This window comes from Amia ocellicauda, chromosome 5 (genome assembly GCF_036373705.1).
Source record: "Amia ocellicauda isolate fAmiCal2 chromosome 5, fAmiCal2.hap1, whole genome shotgun sequence".
In the NCBI taxonomy this organism is placed as follows: Eukaryota; Metazoa; Chordata; class Actinopteri; order Amiiformes; family Amiidae; genus Amia; species Amia ocellicauda.
In genome coordinates this window covers 52592520-52610844 of record NC_089854.1, presented here as the reverse complement: position 1 = coordinate 52610844, position 18325 = coordinate 52592520, and the positions used below count along the sequence as shown (strand labels likewise).

At 43.0% G+C, this 18325-nt stretch overlaps 1 non-coding gene and 1 pseudogene across 1 annotated transcript; both read right to left on the bottom strand.

Moving 5' to 3' along the window:
* Nucleotides 1-9295: 9295 nt before the first annotated feature.
* On the bottom strand, nucleotides 9296-9372 carry LOC136750646 (small nucleolar RNA SNORD66). Its single transcript, XR_010816937.1, has one exon. It is a non-coding gene; the product is annotated as a small nucleolar RNA SNORD66 (small nucleolar RNA).
* Nucleotides 9373-9954: 582 nt separating this feature from the next.
* Nucleotides 9955-10024, bottom strand: LOC136750654 (uncharacterized; annotated as a pseudogene).
* Between the last annotated feature and the right edge of the window lie 8301 nt (nucleotides 10025-18325).

Here is an 18325-nt window from a genome sequence, read left to right as displayed (position 1 = left end):
TCTGACCGCTCCAGTATAGTAGTAGTAGCAGCCGACATATCAGGAGACATGTGATCCCCGAAAACTACTAAACCCACCAAGTGTTTTTCAACTGCTTCCTGCTTATAACACTTTAGACAAAATGACATCAAACAAATCACATGCTCCTACACACTGAACAATAGCATGACATGATCTAAGTGGATACTATTGTAACGACCCAGAGGGTAATTACTTCTTGATGGTGAAGTAAATAAAGAGATGAGAATAATTATTTGAAATGTAAACAGGACCGTTCATCTCATTTACAGGCACCCGTGTTCCCCAGTCTCTTCCATCCAGGAGCTCTCTCTCTCTCTCTCACACACACACACAATTTTCAATTTCAATTTAAGGTGTTTTATTGGCATGACAAACAAACAAATGTGTATTGCCAAAGCAATTAAACTTACATACATGTATGGAAAATAAATAATACAATTATAAAGAATCTCTCTCTCTCTCTTCTCGTGTGAGTGTGTGGGAGTGCGCTGCAGGTCTGGACTGTGTTTTCCTTGTCTTTTTTCTCTGGTTTTACACTTTTGTTATCGTGTTTTTTTTTTTTTGTGGTGGAGTTTTTTCTCACAAGAGGTGTTTAAACAGCAGATCGGTGTCTCTGTGGGGGGGTTGGCCCTGACTGGGGAAGCCGAGGTCAAGGAATCCCTTTTGAGAGGCTGCCTCGCTGGTACGGGGTAAAGATGGGCCCCGTGGAGAGGTGACCGGAGGCGAGAGCATTGGCTCAGCCTCTTGAGTGAATAGCGCGGTGGTGGTGTTTGTGTCTTCCACTGTGTGGCGCAGTGTGTATCAGCTGAATTTGAGAGCTGGGGATTTGCAGTGGAGGTGCTCCACACCATCATTGCTGTCAACTCCCTCCTGTCGGTAATTAACCCTGCACAGTCCGACAGGTGCCCTTTTTGTGAGGAGTGGGAGACTGTGTTTCATTGTTTTTTATATTGTGCCCAGCTAGATCCTCACTTGAGTGCAGTCAGTAGAGTTTTTAATGGTCTTAAACAGTTTTTTTAACTATTGTTTTTATATATGGTGTTCGTGGTGGGAAGGAACTGTGTGGGAGACAGCAGATCGCTACTTTCACCTTTGGGCAGACCAAAATGGCCATTTATAAGTCAAGAAAAACTAAAATTAGTGCCAGTGTTGAGCAGAATCTTGTTTTGTGTTGTTTAAATGTTTTATTAAGGCCAGGATTTTACTTGATTATAGGTTTTATACACTTAATAAGGACCTTGAAACTTTTAGTCGATTGTGGTGCATAGATGATGCACTAAGTACCCTCAGAGAGGGGGAACTCCTCTTTATGTTGCCATTCTAAGTTTTGTTTATGTTGTCTAATGGTATAATTGCTTTTACTGATTGTTCCATGTTTCCTTGGTGTTTGTTTCAATAAAGTGCTTTGTAAAACTCAAAACTCTCTCTCTCTTGCTTTCTCTTGCTCTCTCTCTCTCTCCGGCCCTCATCACTCCCACCACCCAGTTAACGCTCCCCGGCGGTACCTCACCCCGGAACTCACAGAGAGCCCTCATTAACACAAACTGTGTGAAAATTGGATGAAAACTTACGGAGTTATGATATTTTTTTTGATATGTATTATGTAGTACATGTTTCCCCTACTTTGCAAGTCAATATCTCCACACAGCAACATGTGATCTTCACAATCTTGCTATCATTTGATAGTTTCTAGTGATACAACAATGTTTCTGGCCATAATAATGCGTTATTAATAGATACAGCTCAACCCGCTGGTGGGTTGAAAACAATGGGGCTGAGTTCAAAGAGTTCAAGACAGTTGTGCCAAAGACACTGAGCTCCTGTAGATAACCAACACAGTCCTGTGTGTCATGTCATGAGTCTGAATGGTCAACAATAGTGTTTCACTCCGAAAGCAGGAAGCTGGTGTTGCCTAATCATGAGTGTCGCCCAAAACACAACCATGTGACAGTTCAGTCAGATATGTTTATTAAGTTATTAAGTTATTGATTACATGTTCACAGAATGTGCCTAATGGTTTATTTATTTAATGTTGGCTTACTTTATTGTAGTTTTTATTTTATTGTATTGTTCTTTTGCTTTATGTTTGTTGTATGTTTACCACTCTGTAAAAGCGCTCTGTGGCTACCCTGCAAAGGGCACTATACAAATGGAAATTGATGGATTGAAATACATATACTTTACTGCATTTAACCTGGGCTTTGCTCCATATCAGGGAAGGGCAAAGTCGACCTTCAAGCCTACCTGAAGCAGTGGCAGGACGAGCCCCTCAAGAAAGAAGAAAGAATCAAGGATCTGCTCAGAATAAACCAGGTCAGCACGACGCTCCATATCTGTGACATTTCTGCACTTTTCATTCTTATTCACGCTGTGTCTTTCTGTTATTCCAGTCAGTCTAGGATGTAGGATTTGTATTGTTTACTTGTATTGTATTTTTTTAAATCCACTACAGGCTTGTTAAAGGCTTCTTGTCCCCATGTTAAGTGTAGGAGGAAAAAAAAGACAGACAGACAGAGAGGTGGGTGGATTCCAAACAGCAAATCAAAATGTTCAGTCCAGACTCAGCCCGGCTTATCGCATGAGAAATCCCAACTCTTCATACATCCACTGTCGTCTTCTGAAATGTCCCAGCTGCATTTCCAACTGACCTGTTTTTTTTTTTTTTACATTTCTCCTTCACCAAAAATAAGTGCACTCCAATCTTCCTACACCAGGGATGGGCTACTCGCGGCCCAGGGGCCACATACGGCCCGCATCACCTGTCATAGCGGCCCACGGAAATATTTTGGACAGCCTAATTGGGGTGGAGTTGTGCTTCATCCTACCAGCAGGCAGGCAGCTACAAACGCAGTTCAATGCAATAATTGCTTGCTCAGTTAATTACTACAAGAATAATTAGGCTAATAATAATATTAAAAGCACTTTTAACCTTCACACAACTACTATAGCCAGCAGTAGAGGAGCCGGGATACAATGACTTCTAAAAAAATAAAAAATTCATCACGAGAACCGTGTATTCCAGCCAAGATGGGAGACAGATTATCTTTTTTATTTAAACTAAAACTAAAGCTTTTGTAAGCTTTTGTTGCTTTTGTGTTATAATTCACACATCACTATAATGGGTCTGCTTTTTTATTTAAACTAAAACTAAAGCTTTGGGCAACTGGAGTGCTTTTATAATAAAAACTAAAACAATAATCACACATGTAGGATTATTTAATTAATTAGTAGTTATATTAGCCAAGTAGAGGAAGGTGGTTTACAATATTCTATTAATGAGAGTGCGGGTTTGTAATCTGGCCCTCTGGTAGTAAAGATGCAAATGTATTGGCCCTCACCACCGTCAAAGTTACCCATCCCTGTCCTACACCTAAAAATATATAATCACCTACTTTGTTATCAGTGTCATATATATACTGTGTGTATATATATATATATATATATATATATATATATATATATATATATATATACACATTGTTAAGAGCAATCCTACTTCTGTTTCGGATTGATTAGACACCTTTTGTAGGTTAGACATTCGCCAGAGAAGAATAAATTAATAAATGATTGTGTGTTGATCCATTATAACTCTCCAGCTTTCATCGGTGCCAGAGAAGGATTGGTGCTTCAATTTTTGAAATTGTCATTTTTATTGATGTACAGTAAACTCTATATATACACCATCCCCCCGCCCCCCCCTTCACTTTCTAATGCCAGCCATGTTTCACAGAAGTCCTCCGCTCTCTCTTCCTGGCCTGCTCTGCTCTGTCTCTACGGCGCTCCAGGGACCCCAGAGAGGGCAGGTCTTTACGGAACCGCCATTTGTAGAAGCTCTCCTCCTGCTGATTATTGGAGTGCATCGCTCCGGGCTGCAGGAGAGAGAGAAAAACAGGCAACAGAGCATGCAAATGAGTCCTTTCCCCACATACAGAATGGCTTCAGCTGACCAACTTTGCACTATATCATATTTTCAGATGTCAAATAACACTCAGTTGATGTTTTCAATCAAAAAGACATTCCTGAGGATCAGTCGACGCAAACTGGGACGTCTTCTAATAACTGGCTCGGTGGACAGGTAACACACACACAGCATTCAACTACAATCACAATTACAAAGCAACTGACAAGAAACATGCAACATGGTATAAAAGTACAAATGAGACCGTTCAATATCAGCATTAAACACATCCATCAGAACATTGCAGAAAATAAGAATATAAAACTCTAGGGTCCTCTACACAAGCAGAGGGCTGCATACCTTCTCCAGGACCACATCGCTAATGTGGAGTTTCTGCATGCCGGCACAGATGGACTCTAAGTCCAGCAGGAACTGCTGCTCACATTTATTCTTCTCAGTCTCCTTGGAAAGAAGGGATGGAGAGAAATGCAAAAAAATGCTACAATTGTTCAATTTCCCCACAATATGTGTGCTGATTATATATAACTATTATTTATTAGCAGACGCTCTTATCCAGAGTGACTTACAAAATATACACATATATATACACAGTACTGTAGAAAAGTTTTAGGCAGGTGTGAAAAAATGCTGTAAAGTAAGAATGCTTTCACAAATAGACATGTTAATAGATTATATTTATCAATTAACTAAATGCAAAGTGAGTGAAGACAAGAAAAATCTACATCAAATCAATATTTGGTGTGACCACCCTTTGCCTTCAACTGTAATATAAACATGTAAACAACTACACAGCCTGCCAAACCACTCAAGTGCTGCAACAAAACAAAACAGGGCTCAGAAACTGGGGTTTTGCTGAAAGTAATTTGGGTAGCACTATACTTAGGGTTATGGAGAAAGTAGAAAAGAGTCAAATCTCCAAAAGTGGATGGGTGTAGTGGGTGTGTGTCTCTCAGTTACCTTTGAGATCTTGCTGAGGCTGCTGGTGTCGATGGGCCTGTTCTTGGTGACAGGGACACTATTCCTGTCCCCACGTCGGTTGTCCTGCTTGTTCATGAGCTGCTGTTGCACCTTGATCTGCTCACGGTGCTCATCCAACTGGGCTTCCTTGTGGATCTGGTCAATTGTCTTAGGGCCCTGGTCACCCCTCCTGGGCACCCAGTTGTCCTGAGGAATGGGAGAATGAGTCAGTGATTAGAGGCTAGAGAAAAAACAAGAGGCAGACAGGGAATGGGAAGCTGAAAGCAAGGAAGGTTTCTATTCTCTCAACAGTCATTACCTTTCTCAGGTCCAAGACGTCCTGCAGCATAAAGCGGATTCGAGAGGAGGTCTTCCTCTCTTTGACGATCTGCTCCATCTGGTTGAAGTACTGGTCCATGAGGGGCTTGTAAAAAGATCAGACAGAACGATTAGAAAACAGTCCAGACAGCGTGGCAGAGCAGTAACTTCATACTACTGAGTGAAGCAGCGTTCCTTCTGGAAAGCTCTTGCAGATGCACAGAAGCAGTTATTCAGACCACTGTCTAGAGGCCCAGTGACTCTAGAAAGCTGATGGCAGAAGAAAGGCTAGTTTGCTCATTTTAAAACAACGCAGGAGTGCTGGTGAGACGGAATTTACTCTTCTGGCAAACTTGCCACTCCAGTATTGGCTCATTATGTCTAGAGAAGAATATGAGGACCAGTATGCAGTCTGACGTTCCTGGATGTTTAGCCAGGGCACGGTCTGGCATAGCGGCATTACCTTTGCCTTCTCCGAGTCCAGGTCCTTGCCAATAGTGGAGAGGAGTCGGCACAGGCACTCCAGGGACTCCTCATCCTGCTTTCTCAGCAGCTTGACGATGACGCAGTTGTGCATGGTGTTCTCATTGAGCATCTTCACCTTGAGGAGCTGCCCGATGAACTGGATGTTGCCCAGTGCCCGGCGGCGACGCTTGCCCTTGGCCTCCTCGCCCTGCACACACAGACAGCACTTAATGACAGTCCACATTGGCATTCACAGAGAGGGGCCCTGCACATTGTGGAAAGGAGGGGTGCCGGGTAGGGAATCCAATACCGGGCACTTTTATCAATCCCGGGATTTCGGGATTGTTGTTTATAAAACAACAATTAAAAAGAGCTTCCCACCTAACACATGTATTATTAAGTTGCTGCAACGCTGCGTATTAGCGGGGTCATTTTCAAATGCAGTAATAATTATAATGCAACCAACAGAATCAACGAAAACAACAAGACTAATAGCCTATTGCTTTCTTAAATACGTTAATGTTTTTATTTATGTATCACTACATCAAGCACCCAACACCACAAGCTTGTGACAGAATCAGAGGAGGCCACCCACAACGATTAGTGTGCTGGCTGAGTAAAGGAAAAGCTCTAGAACGATTCTGTGAGCTGCATGACCAGGTTGTGGATTTTCTCAGAAAAAGCAAAATGAGGACTGCAGCTGACCACCTTCATATTTTGGAAATTGTGGAATTCCTCTCTAATGATGCTTTCTTGGCTGACATGTTCTGTCACTTAAACTGGTTAAATCTGTAGTTAGAATAACAACAGTCGTGGACATGGTGGAAAACCTTTACTAGGAAGCTTGACTTGTTCGATTTGGACTTGTCATCTGGAAGGCTACTGCACTTCAGCACACTGAAGAAACGACAGGCAGAGGGACCAGGCTGCAGTATTGTCACAGAGGTGATGAAAGATTTTATCAAGCAGCTGAGGGACAACTTCTACAACAGATTTGAAGACTACAGCATGCCCAAGGACATCATTGCGTTTGTACGTGATACTTTCACAGTCCGTCCAGGTGGAGAATTCTCCTCCCTTGATAAGACAACGATATCCTCGCTGGATAAGGCGCCCCTATGAGCTGACTGAATTCCAGACGTCGAGCCAAATCAGGGATGCGCATAGGAGTGCCGAGTCCTTGTGTGCGTTTTGGGTGGCATGCTCAGAGGAATACAGCATAATAAAGAAACTTGCGTTTTATGTGCTAACAATCTTTGGACCAACGTACACCTGTGAGTCCTCATTTTCCTCTCTGAATGCAATGAAGACTCATGACAGGAACTGGCTTTCACACGAGTCAATCGAGGACTGCCTGCGCATCAGAATCACATCCCTCTCACCTGACATCCAAAAGATCGTGTCTGAGGGGAAATGCAACTTTTCCCATTAAGTAAGTAACTTAGTATTTAATAAATAGTCATATAGGCTCCTAACATTATTGTGATTATTATGATCATTATTATTATTATTATTATTATTATTATTATTATTATTATCATTATTATTATTATAATTATAATTGGTGCTTATCCAGGGCTATTTTAGGTCTCATGCTGACAGTATTTTCTGTTTGTTTTGTCATTACAGGAGCAGGTTATCCAGACTCCCGATACAGACATTAAGACACAGACATTGCCTCTTTTTCTTTTAATTATTGTTTTATGTAGGATGCTACCTTTCTGGCCAGTTGCAATTGTAACTAGGCCTAATAAAAAATAAAATCAGATGCTGTTAAGTCACATATCCTACCTCAGCCAGTGAAGTTATGTTATATGGGCCTTGTCTCAGAAGAAACAGACTCCAATTAATCCCTCCTGTTGTTTGTAAAGTCAATGAAGTCAAAATTATTACTGTTGAAATGAATTACTTGACTGGTGTCGTTTTTCTCCATCTGCTGCTGGGCGCCACTTGCATAACAAGTTAAGTTGATTAAGTTAAAATGTAACTTTTGCATTATTTAGGTTGGGTCACTTCCTTCTTGGAAAATTGCATTTGGGACTTTTAGCATTTTTTAAAAATATATATTTATAATTAATTTGGGGGGCTTTGGGGGCCAAATAATATTGCTGGCGGCTAAAATGTGTTTTTGGACTCCACACTGGTTTGGTAGAGTTGACATCAGAAACTTAATGTTAATTGCAGGTACAGCCCCCGTCCCCCTGCGTTTTCTAACAGGAACAATTCTGTGTTGATGCAGTTAATCACACGATGGTGTTGCTGCTGTGTCACTCACACAGCTCATGAACTGTAGCTGCCCCTTTAAAGTTGGAGTCCGCGAGACCTCAGCAGTGCCTTCTTCTGCTGATTGGCTGAACTCGGGCTGAATCTGCAGGTGGTTGTACTTCAGATTCACATTTTGAACAGATCATGAGCCTCTGTATTAATTATTGCACATTTTCTTTGATAAATAGCTTACAGCATGGAGTTCAAGAATTACTGTGCTGTCACATTTTTCATTAGCCACAATCGCCTGATCCCGTGTATTTCACGTTTTCAATACTGGTATTTTGGGACTAGAAAACTGTCCAAGATCCCGGGATTGGATTCCCTAGTGCCAGGAGATCGCTGCAGTTTGGATCAGACCCAGAGCTACATACACAGTAAATCATGTGACTGCAATTACTGGATCACATAAAACTTTCTCGTGCCTGATCTCGATCTCTCACTGGTACTAACACAGGTGTAAAGGTTGACTATCTACTGTCCACATAGTGACTAATTCACTAGTGTTATTTTTATATTAACTAAATCCAGCCTTGCTATCTACTCCAGATCACAACAATCTGCTCTGCTGCACCGAGCTGCAGAGGTCCGCCCCCTCACCCAGCCAACACTGACAGTCAGAGCACCACAGGCAGGCGCCCTCGCACCACAATGGTCAATTAGGCACAATGCTAATTGTTTTGGGAAGTCTCAAATTGCATTTCTGAGCCCGTTGTGCCACGTGCCCGTTGTACAGGTGTGTGTTACATGAGGTTGTCAAAAACCAAAATGGCCAAGCACTAAATGAAAGTCCTTAAAATAAACGTACACACCACTTACATTCATGCTTGCACGATGCTTCAAATGCTTGCTTAATGATTGGCCCATTGATACTGAGATTGCACAACCAACCTGTGCCTTATTTACAATAAAGGACTATCAAATTTCAGTCCTTTACATTAAAAAAATAATTAATTTAGTTTTTATTACCAAGCATGCATCCAGCTCTTTCTGCTTCTTCTCCAGGACCTTGTCTCCACCCTGATCCTTCTCAAACTCCGTCTTGCAGTTTCTCAACAGCAGCTGGCGGAAAGTCACAGTCACGCCTGGCTTGCCAGTGGTAGGGACGCTGAGCTACAGAACGGGGAGGAGGGAGAACATAAACCCTAAGAAAGATGGAAACTTGAACTAGCTAAGCATAGTCTGTGTGGTAGGCTGGCTTCTAGCTTTAACAGGTATCAGGGTGAAAACCCACAGATGAACAGGGGTCCAGGATTCATGCAGCTCATCTCATTGAATGGTTTGGAATTGAATGCAAAACAAATTCCAGATAACTCTGGAGTGGGACGAAACTGAAAGTGTTCAATGAGGCTCCTCATTTCCTCTCCTCCATCACTAGATGCCAGAGGCCCAGACACCATGGCACTAATAAGAGATCATCACTGGAGCTCTACACTAAGACGGACTGGGACAAACCGACACCTTGGCTTACACAGAGTGTGGGTGAGTGATGGCAAGAGCACTAGTGCCATCTCAGCAATACTTCTTGATATGCTCTTCACAAGACCGGCATCTGCTGGTCCATTAAAAACTGAGCTCCCACAAATTACAATTCCATAACAAAGCGAATCTGATCCATGTAGCATCTTCACAACCTTCTATCATTCCCTGCCTCCCTCTTTTACCTCACTCTCACCCCTGCCACACTCCTTCTCTCACCTCCATAAGGCAGCAGCACATATGGGCGTATGTGACAGAGAAGTTGGGTTCGGAGATGGCCTTCTCAAAGATTAGGTCAACGACACCCTTGAGCCGCTCCTCTGTGTCAATGGTCAGCTCGGTCACTTGACGCATCAGCTGATGGAACATCTGTGGGGTCAGCTTGTTCAGCATACTGCGCATCCTGCGGAATAGCTCCTGGTGAAGGGGAAAGGAGGCAGGAGGGAAGGAAGGAAAAAGGGTTAGTTCTGTAAACCTTGGCCAATGGTTTTATTTGTACTGGAGCAGTGGATGCTTGTGAGCATATGTAGCCCCTCAGTTCCGCTTTTCCATCATTAGCGGTCCAGACATGATGGCACTAAAAGGAGATCAACACAGGGGCACCAACTTTACCCACAATCCCCTTTAAGACTAGCAAGTTATTTATCCCACCCCACAAACAAGAACCGTGTCCACTGCTCCTACATACAGGGTTCCCACGCAAATCAGATCTTTTTTTCCCATGACTTGTCCATGATTTTTCCATGGTCATTTTCTGATTTTCCATAACTAAATTATTATTACAATAAAATGCGGGAAAGTTGAAAATGCACACAGAAAATAATAAAGATATTGATAAACACAATAGGAAAGAACCACATAATCAGCTTTTGTCATGACAGCCTCCTCCTCCCCTTACAGCCATCCAATCCATCCACTTTTATAAAACATGCTACCCTCAACTAATAAAGAGCACACAAAGATGTAAATGCAAAAGTAAACCTAGTACTATCTGATCAATGTATATGTAGTATAAATGTTGATTACAGTAGAAAATATACAAAACAACATTAACAGTCTGTATTTTTATTAATTCTGAATTGCCTTGAATATAAACTTCTATAAATCAGCTCAATTAATTAATAAAAACATACCTTGTTATATACAAATGGCCAGGGCCTACAGTAATCCATTCCTGTACGCTGCTAAAGAAGTATTTTAGATTTAAACCTGTTTAGATTGTTTAAACCTAAAAGCTTTTATTATTATTTTTCTCTTTCTTTAAAACAATATATATAAATAATGATTTTTACCAATAAATTACCTGATTTTTGTATTTGAGGAGTTTAGATTTTACTGATTTATACCCATTTTAAACACTCAATATTATTTTCAGTTTCTTATCAGAAATTATTTGTTATGAAACACTACTTCACAAGCTTGTTTGATATTATGACATTATCTTGTCAGCACTCACATCGAAGCTGTTTTGCAGTGTACAGCACACACAGACGCTTGCTGGAGGTCATGTGATTAATATCGCGCTATATGATTGGCACACATATGAAGGTTGGTCAGCATTGTGGCATTGAGGACAGTGCAAACAGCACAAGAAACTCTGCTTTGGGATAAACAGTGTATATTGGTAACTTTTGTAGAACTTGTTTGTGGTTTGAAATTCTTTTTTATCTGTTGAATAGAACAATATGTATTATTATTTACTTGATTTTAAATAAATATGCATATCATACATTTGGCTACATAATTTAAATGCAACGGACACATAAAGTTTGAGCATTTGATGTAGGCAGGGGTTCTCAACACTGGTCCTGGTGAACCCCTGTGTCTGCTGGTTTTTGTTCTAACAGAGCGCTCACTTGTTGGCCTCGGGGTCTCTGCCCACTGGGGAGTGCCCGGTAGAGCTGCACAGGCAGCCTCCCGGGGGGCATCCTTACCAGATGCCCAAATCACCTCAACTGGTTCTTCTCGATCTGGAGAAGTAGCGACTCTACTCCGAGGCTCTCCTGGATTACTGAGCTCCACACCCTATCCCAAAGGGTGAGTCCAGCAACCCTGCGGAGAAACCTCATTTTCACCGCTTGCACCCGTGATCTCGTCCTTTTGGTCATTACCCAACGTTCATGACCACAGGTGAGGATGGGGAGGTAGATTGACGTGTAAACCGCGAGCCTTGTCCGAGGTCTCAGCTCCCGATTCACCACCACGGACAGATAGAGCGCCCGCAATACTGCAGACGCTGCAGCGATCCGCCTGTCTATCTCACGCTCCCCCTTTCCATCACTCGTGAGCAAAACCCTGAGGTACTTAAACTCCTCCACTAAGAGCAGCTGCTCCCCCCTAACCTGAAGCGGACAATCCACTCTTTTCCGAGAGAGATCCATAGCCACAGACTTAGAAGTGCTGATTCTCATCCCAATCGCTTCACACTCGGCAGCAAAACGCTCGAGTGCGTGTTGGAGATCACAGTCGGATGGGGCAAGAAGCACAACATCATCTGCAAACAGCAGAGATGCCACCTCCATGCCCTCAAACTGGATACTCTCTCTACCTCGGCTGTGCCTTGATATCCTGTCCATGAAAATCACAAACAGGAGTGGAGACAAGATGCACCCTTGGCGGAGTCCTACACCCACCACGTTTTCGACCTAACACCGAGTATATGGACACAGCTCTTGCTTTGGGAATAAAAGGACCGGATGGCACGCATAAGCGGCCCCGGCACCCCATACTCCCTCAACATCTCTCACAAGAAATCCCGGGGAACACGGTCGTATGCCTACTCCAAGTCCACAAAACACATGTAGACTGGATTAGCATACTCCCATGCCCCCTCAAATATTCGTGAAAGGACAAAGAGCAGGTCCATTGCTCCGCGGCCCGGACGGAATCCACATTGTTCCTCCTGAATCCGAGGTTGAACTATATTTCACAAAAACATTTCAATCTACAAGAGATCTTCATCAGGATCCATATCCTGGTCTATACATCCATATCCTGAAGATCTTGTGTAGATCGAAAAGTTTTAGCTAAAAACCAGTGAAGCATGGGTTACATAAATACTTTTTATTTGTGCATTGGAGCTGTGGTAAGTGTGCAGGTATTTCTTTCTTTTTACTTTATATGGATTTTTATCTACCCTGCACCTACTAATTAAGTTGGATGTGCGTGTGATTAACTTTTACTATTAACTTTATTTCACATAAAAGGGAGATCCTCATTCTGGCAGATCCTGACCAATTTAGTCACGATCATGTACACAGATTTACGTCATTCTGCTCAGAATCTACACAAACACTGTGGGTTTACTGGCTGAATGGTCAGACTCTGTTCAGAATTATGTAAATTTGAAGTACAAGATCGCAACCAATGATCTTGAGAATCTGTGCAGAATGCCAGAAGTCTGCGTGTTGTGAACGCACCGAGCTTCTTTGTGTTGCTATATGGTTATAGGAGTTGTGCTTAGCGTATATGTACTTCACACAGACTCTCCCAAGTCTTGAAAATCCCTGTATACATAATATCTGGCACATTCATCTGGGACGTTCATAATAACCATGTGTATTACAGAATACGTACTAAAAGGTAAGTTTAAACAGGATTTAATACAATTTTATTCTGCACCATGAAACTGTTTCTTTTTGTCAGAGTGTACATTATATCCCATGTATGTTGTAAATGGGTTATATGTGTAGCTATTTCCCATGACTGAAAATTGTTTGGTCATTTTCCATGACTTTTCCAGGATTTTCCATGACTGGAACCCTGTACATACCTCTGTCTTGATGGTCTCGGTGTCCTCTGTGGTAGCCTTCCTTATGTTTGGCTTCCATGCCTTCTCTGCCTTGTTGAGCGTCACTTCAGCTGTGAATGACACTCCAGTAATGATCTTACGTGGCTGCTTCCTCTGGCCCTGCTGGGATCCCCAGTGGCCTATTCCTGAGGGCTGGGGGGACAAAGAGTCAGTCAGCTGGGCAGGGCAGGGCAGTACATCAATCTAAATAGATTCTCATTGCACACAATCTCTGAATTGCCTACTTGAGCTGTATTAAGTATACATTCTATTGGAGTTACATTCATGACTTGATCCTATTGCAGGCAGATTCATTGAACTTTCCTCAGCTATGATGCTGTATATTTTTGATGGAGGTGTTCAGCAGAAGCACGATCCACAGAACAAATATGCCAACGTTAAAGCAGGTAAACAAGTACACAGCCTGCCAAACCACTCAAGTGCTGCCAACAAAACAGGGATCAGAAACTGGGGTTTTGCTGAAAGTCATTGTAAAAGTCAATTTGGTATCACTATACTTAGGGTTATGCAGACAGTGGAAAAGATGAGTGTAAAATCTCCAAAAGTGGATGGGTGTAGTGGGTGGCAGCATGTGTGTGTCTCTCAGTTACCTTTGAGATCTTGCTGAGGCTGGTGGTGTCGATGGGCCTGTTCTTGGAGACAGGGACACTATTCCTGTCCCCACGTCGGCTGTCCTGCTTGTTCATGAGCTGCTGTTGCACCTTGATCTGCTCACGGTGCTCATCCAACTGGGCTTCCTTGTGGATCTGGTCAATTGTCTTAGGGCCCTGGTCACCCCTCCTGGGCACCCAGTTATCCTGAGGAACGGGAGAATGAGTCAGTGATTAGTGGAGAGAGAGAAAACAGGAGCCAGGCAGGGAATGGGGGGGTGGGAAGCTAAAAGCAAGGAAGGTTTCTATTCTCTCAACAGTCATTACCTTTCTCAGGTCCAAGACGTCCTGCAGCATGAAGTGGATTCGAGAGGAGGTCTTCCTCTCTTTGACGATCTGCTCCATCTGGTTGAAGTACTGGTCCATGGGGGGCTTGTAAAAAGATCAGACAGAACGATTAGAAAACATTCCAGACAGCGTGGCAGAGCAGTAACTTCATACTACTGAGTGAAGCAGCGTTCCTTCTGGAAAGCTCTTGCAGATGCACAGAAGCAGTTATTCAGACCACTGTCTAGAGGCCCAGTGACTCTAGAAAGCTGATGGCAGAAGAAAGGCTAGTTTGCTCATTTTAAAACAACGCAGGAGTGCTGGTGAGACGGAATTTTCTCTTCTGGCAAACTTGCCACTCCAGTATTGGCTCATTATGTCTAGAGAAGAATATGAGGACCAGTATGCAGTCTGACGTTCCTGGATGTTTAGCCAGGGCACGGTCTGGCATAGCGGCATTACCTTTGCCTTCTCCGAGTCCAGGTCCTTGCCAATAGTGGAGAGGAGTCGGCACAGGCACTCCAGGGACTCCTCATCCTGCTTTCTCAGCAGCTTGACGATGACGCAGTTGTGCATGGTGTTCTCATTGAGCATCTTCACCTTGAGGAGCTGCCCGATGAACTGGATGTTGCCCAGTGCCCGGCGGCGACGCTTGCCCTTGGCCTCCTCGCCCTGCACACACAGACAGCACTTAATGACAGTCCACATTGGCATTCACAGAGAGGGGCCCTGGACATTGTGGAAAGGAGGGGTGCCGGGTAGGGAATCCAATACCGGGCACTTTTATCAATCCCGGGATTTCGGGATTGTTGTTTATAAAACAACAATTAAAAAGAGCTTCCCACCTAACACATGTATTATTAAGTTGCTGCAACGCTGCGTATTAGCGGGGTCATTTTCAAATGCAGTAATAATTATAATGCAACCAACAGAATCAACGAAAACAACAAGACTAATAGCCTATTGCTTTCTTAAATACGTTAATGTTTTTATTTATGTATCACTACATCAAGCACCCAACACCACAAGCTTGTGACAGAATCAGAGGAGGCCACCCACAACGATTAGTGTGCTGGCTGAGTAAAGGAAAAGCTCTAGAACGATTCTGTGAGCTGCATGACCAGGTTGTGGATTTTCTCAGAAAAAGCAAAATGAGGACTGCAGCTGACCACCTTCATATTTTGGAAATTGTGGAATTCCTCTCTAATGATGCTTTCTTGGCTGACATGTTCTGTCACTTAAACTGGTTAAATCTGTAGTTAGAATAACAACAGTCGTGGACATGGTGGAAAACCTTTACTAGGAAGCTTGACTTGTTCGATTTGGACTTGTCATCTGGAAGGCTACTGCACTTCAGCACACTGAAGAAACGACAGGCAAAGGGACCAGGCTGCAGTATTGTCACAGAGGTGATGAAAGATTTTATCAAGCAGCTGAGGGACAACTTCTACACCAGATTTGAAGACTACAGCATGCCCAAGGACATCATTGCGTTTGTACGTGATCCTTTCACAGTCCGTCCAGGTGGAGAATTCTCCTCCCTTGATAAGACAACGATATCCTCGCTGGATAAGGCGCCCCTATGAGCTGACTGAATTCCAGACGTCGAGCCAAATCAGGGATGCGCATAGGAGTGCCGAGTCCTTGTGTGCGTTTTGGGTGGCATGCTCAGAGGAATACAGCATAATAAAGAAACTTGCGTTTTATGTGCTAACAATCTTTGGACCAACGTACACCTGTGAGTCCTCATTTTCCTCTCTGAATGCAATGAAGACTCATGACAGGAACTGGCTTTCACACGAGTCAATCAAGGACTGCCTGCGCATCAGAATCACATCCCTCTCACCTGACATCCAAAAGATCGTGTCTGAGGGGAAATGCAACTTTTCCCATTAAGTAAGTAACTTAGTATTTAATAAATAGTCATATAGGCTCCTAACATTATTGTGATTATTATGATCATTATTATTATTATTATTATTATTATTATTATTATTATCATTATTATTATTATAATTATAATTGGTGCTTATCCAGGGCTATTTTAGGTCTCATGCTGACAGTATTTTCTGTTTGTTTTGTCATTACAGGAGCAGGTTATCCAGACTCCCGATACAGACATTAAGACACAGACATTGCCTCTTTTTCTTTTAATTATTGTTTTATGTAGGATGCTACCTATCTGGCCAGTTGCAATTGTAACTAGGCCTAATAAAAAATAAAATCAGATGCTGTTAAGCCACATATCCTACCTCAGCCAGTGAAGTTATGTTATATGGGCCTTGTCTCAGAAGAAACAGACTCCAATTAATCCCTCCTGTTGTTTGTAAAGTCAATGAAGTCAAAATTATTACTGTTGAAATGAATTACTTGACTGGTGTCGTTTTTCTCCATCTGCTGCTGGGCGCCACTTGCATAACAAGTTAAGTTGATTAAGTTAAAATGTAACTTTTGCATTATTTAGGTTGGGTCACTTCCTTCTTGGAAAATTGCATTTGGGACTTTTAGCATTTTTTAAAAATATATATTTATAATTAATTTGGGGGGCTTTGGGGGCCAAATAATATTGCTGGCGGCTAAAATGTGTTTTTGGACTCCACACTGGTTTGGTAGAGTTGACATCAGAAACTTAATGTTAATTGCAGGTACAGCCCCCGTCCCCCTGCGTTTTCTAACAGGAACAATTCTGTGTTGATGCAGTTAATCACACGATGGTGTTGCTGCTGTGTCACTCACACAGCTCATGAACTGTAGCTGCCCCTTTAAAGTTGGAGTCCGCGAGACCTCAGCAGTGCCTTCTTCTGCTGATTGGCTGAACTCGGGCTGAATCTGCAGGATCACATAAAACTTTCTCTTGCCTGATCTCGATCTCTCACTGGGACTAACATATGTGTATGTTATTCATACTGAGATTGCACAACCAACCTGTGCCTTATTTACAATAAAGGACTATCAAATTTCAGTACTTTACATTTAAAAAATATTAATTTAGTTTTTATTACCAAGCATGCATCCAGCTCCTTCTGCTTCTTCTCAACGACCTCGGCGCCACCCTGATCCTTCTCAAACTCTGTCTTACATTTTCTCAACAGCAGCTGGCGTAAAGTCACAGTCACGCCCAGCTTGCCAGTGGTAGGGACGTGGAGCTACAGAAAGAGGAGGAGGGAGAACATAAACCATAAGCAAGATGGAAACTTGAATTAGCTAAGCATGGTCTGTGTGGTAGGCTAGCTTCTTGCTTTAACAGGTACAGAGAGAAAACCCACAGATGAACAGGGGTCCAGGATTCATGCAACTCCATAGCAAAACGAATCTGATCCATGTAGCATCTTTGCAACCTTCTATCATTCCCTGCCTCCCTCTTTTACCTCACTCTCACCCCTGCCACACTCCTTCTCTCACCTCCATAAGGCAGCAGCACATATGGGCGTATGTGACAGAGAAGTTGGGTTCGGAGATGGCCTTCTCAAAGATTAGGTCAACGACACCCTTGAGCCGCTCCTCTGTGTCAATGGTCAGCTCGGTCACTTGACGCATCAGCTGATGGAACATCTGTGGGGTCAGCTTGTTCAGGATACTGCGCATCCTGCAAAATAGCTCCTGGTGAAGGGGAAAGGAGGGAGGAGGGAAGGAAGGAAAAAGGGTTAGTTCTGTAAACCTTGGCCAAGTCCATGGTTTTATTTGTACTGGAGAGGTGGGTGCTTGTGAGCATATGTAGTCTCTCAATTCCGCTTCTCCATCATTAGAGGTCCAGACAAGATCATTACAGGGGCACCAAGTTTACCCACAATCCCCTTTAAGACTAGCTAGTTATTTATCCCACCCCACAAACAAGAACCGTGTCCACTGCTCCTACATACCTCTGTCTTGATGGTCTCAGTGTCCTCTGTGGTAGCCTTCCTTATGTTTGGCTTCCAGGCCTTCTCTGTCTTGTGGAGCTTCACCTCAGCTGTGAATGATACTCCAGTAATGATCTTACGTGGCTGCTTCCTCTGGTCCTGCTGGGAGCTCCAGGTGCCCCTTCTTGAGGGCTGGGGGGACAAAGAGTCAGTTGGCTGCTCAGGGCAACGCAGGGCTCAGCACATTAATCTAAATAGATTCTCATTGCACACAATCTCTGAATTGCTTACTTGAGCTATACTAAAGTGGACACTTTACATTAGCTGTTGGATA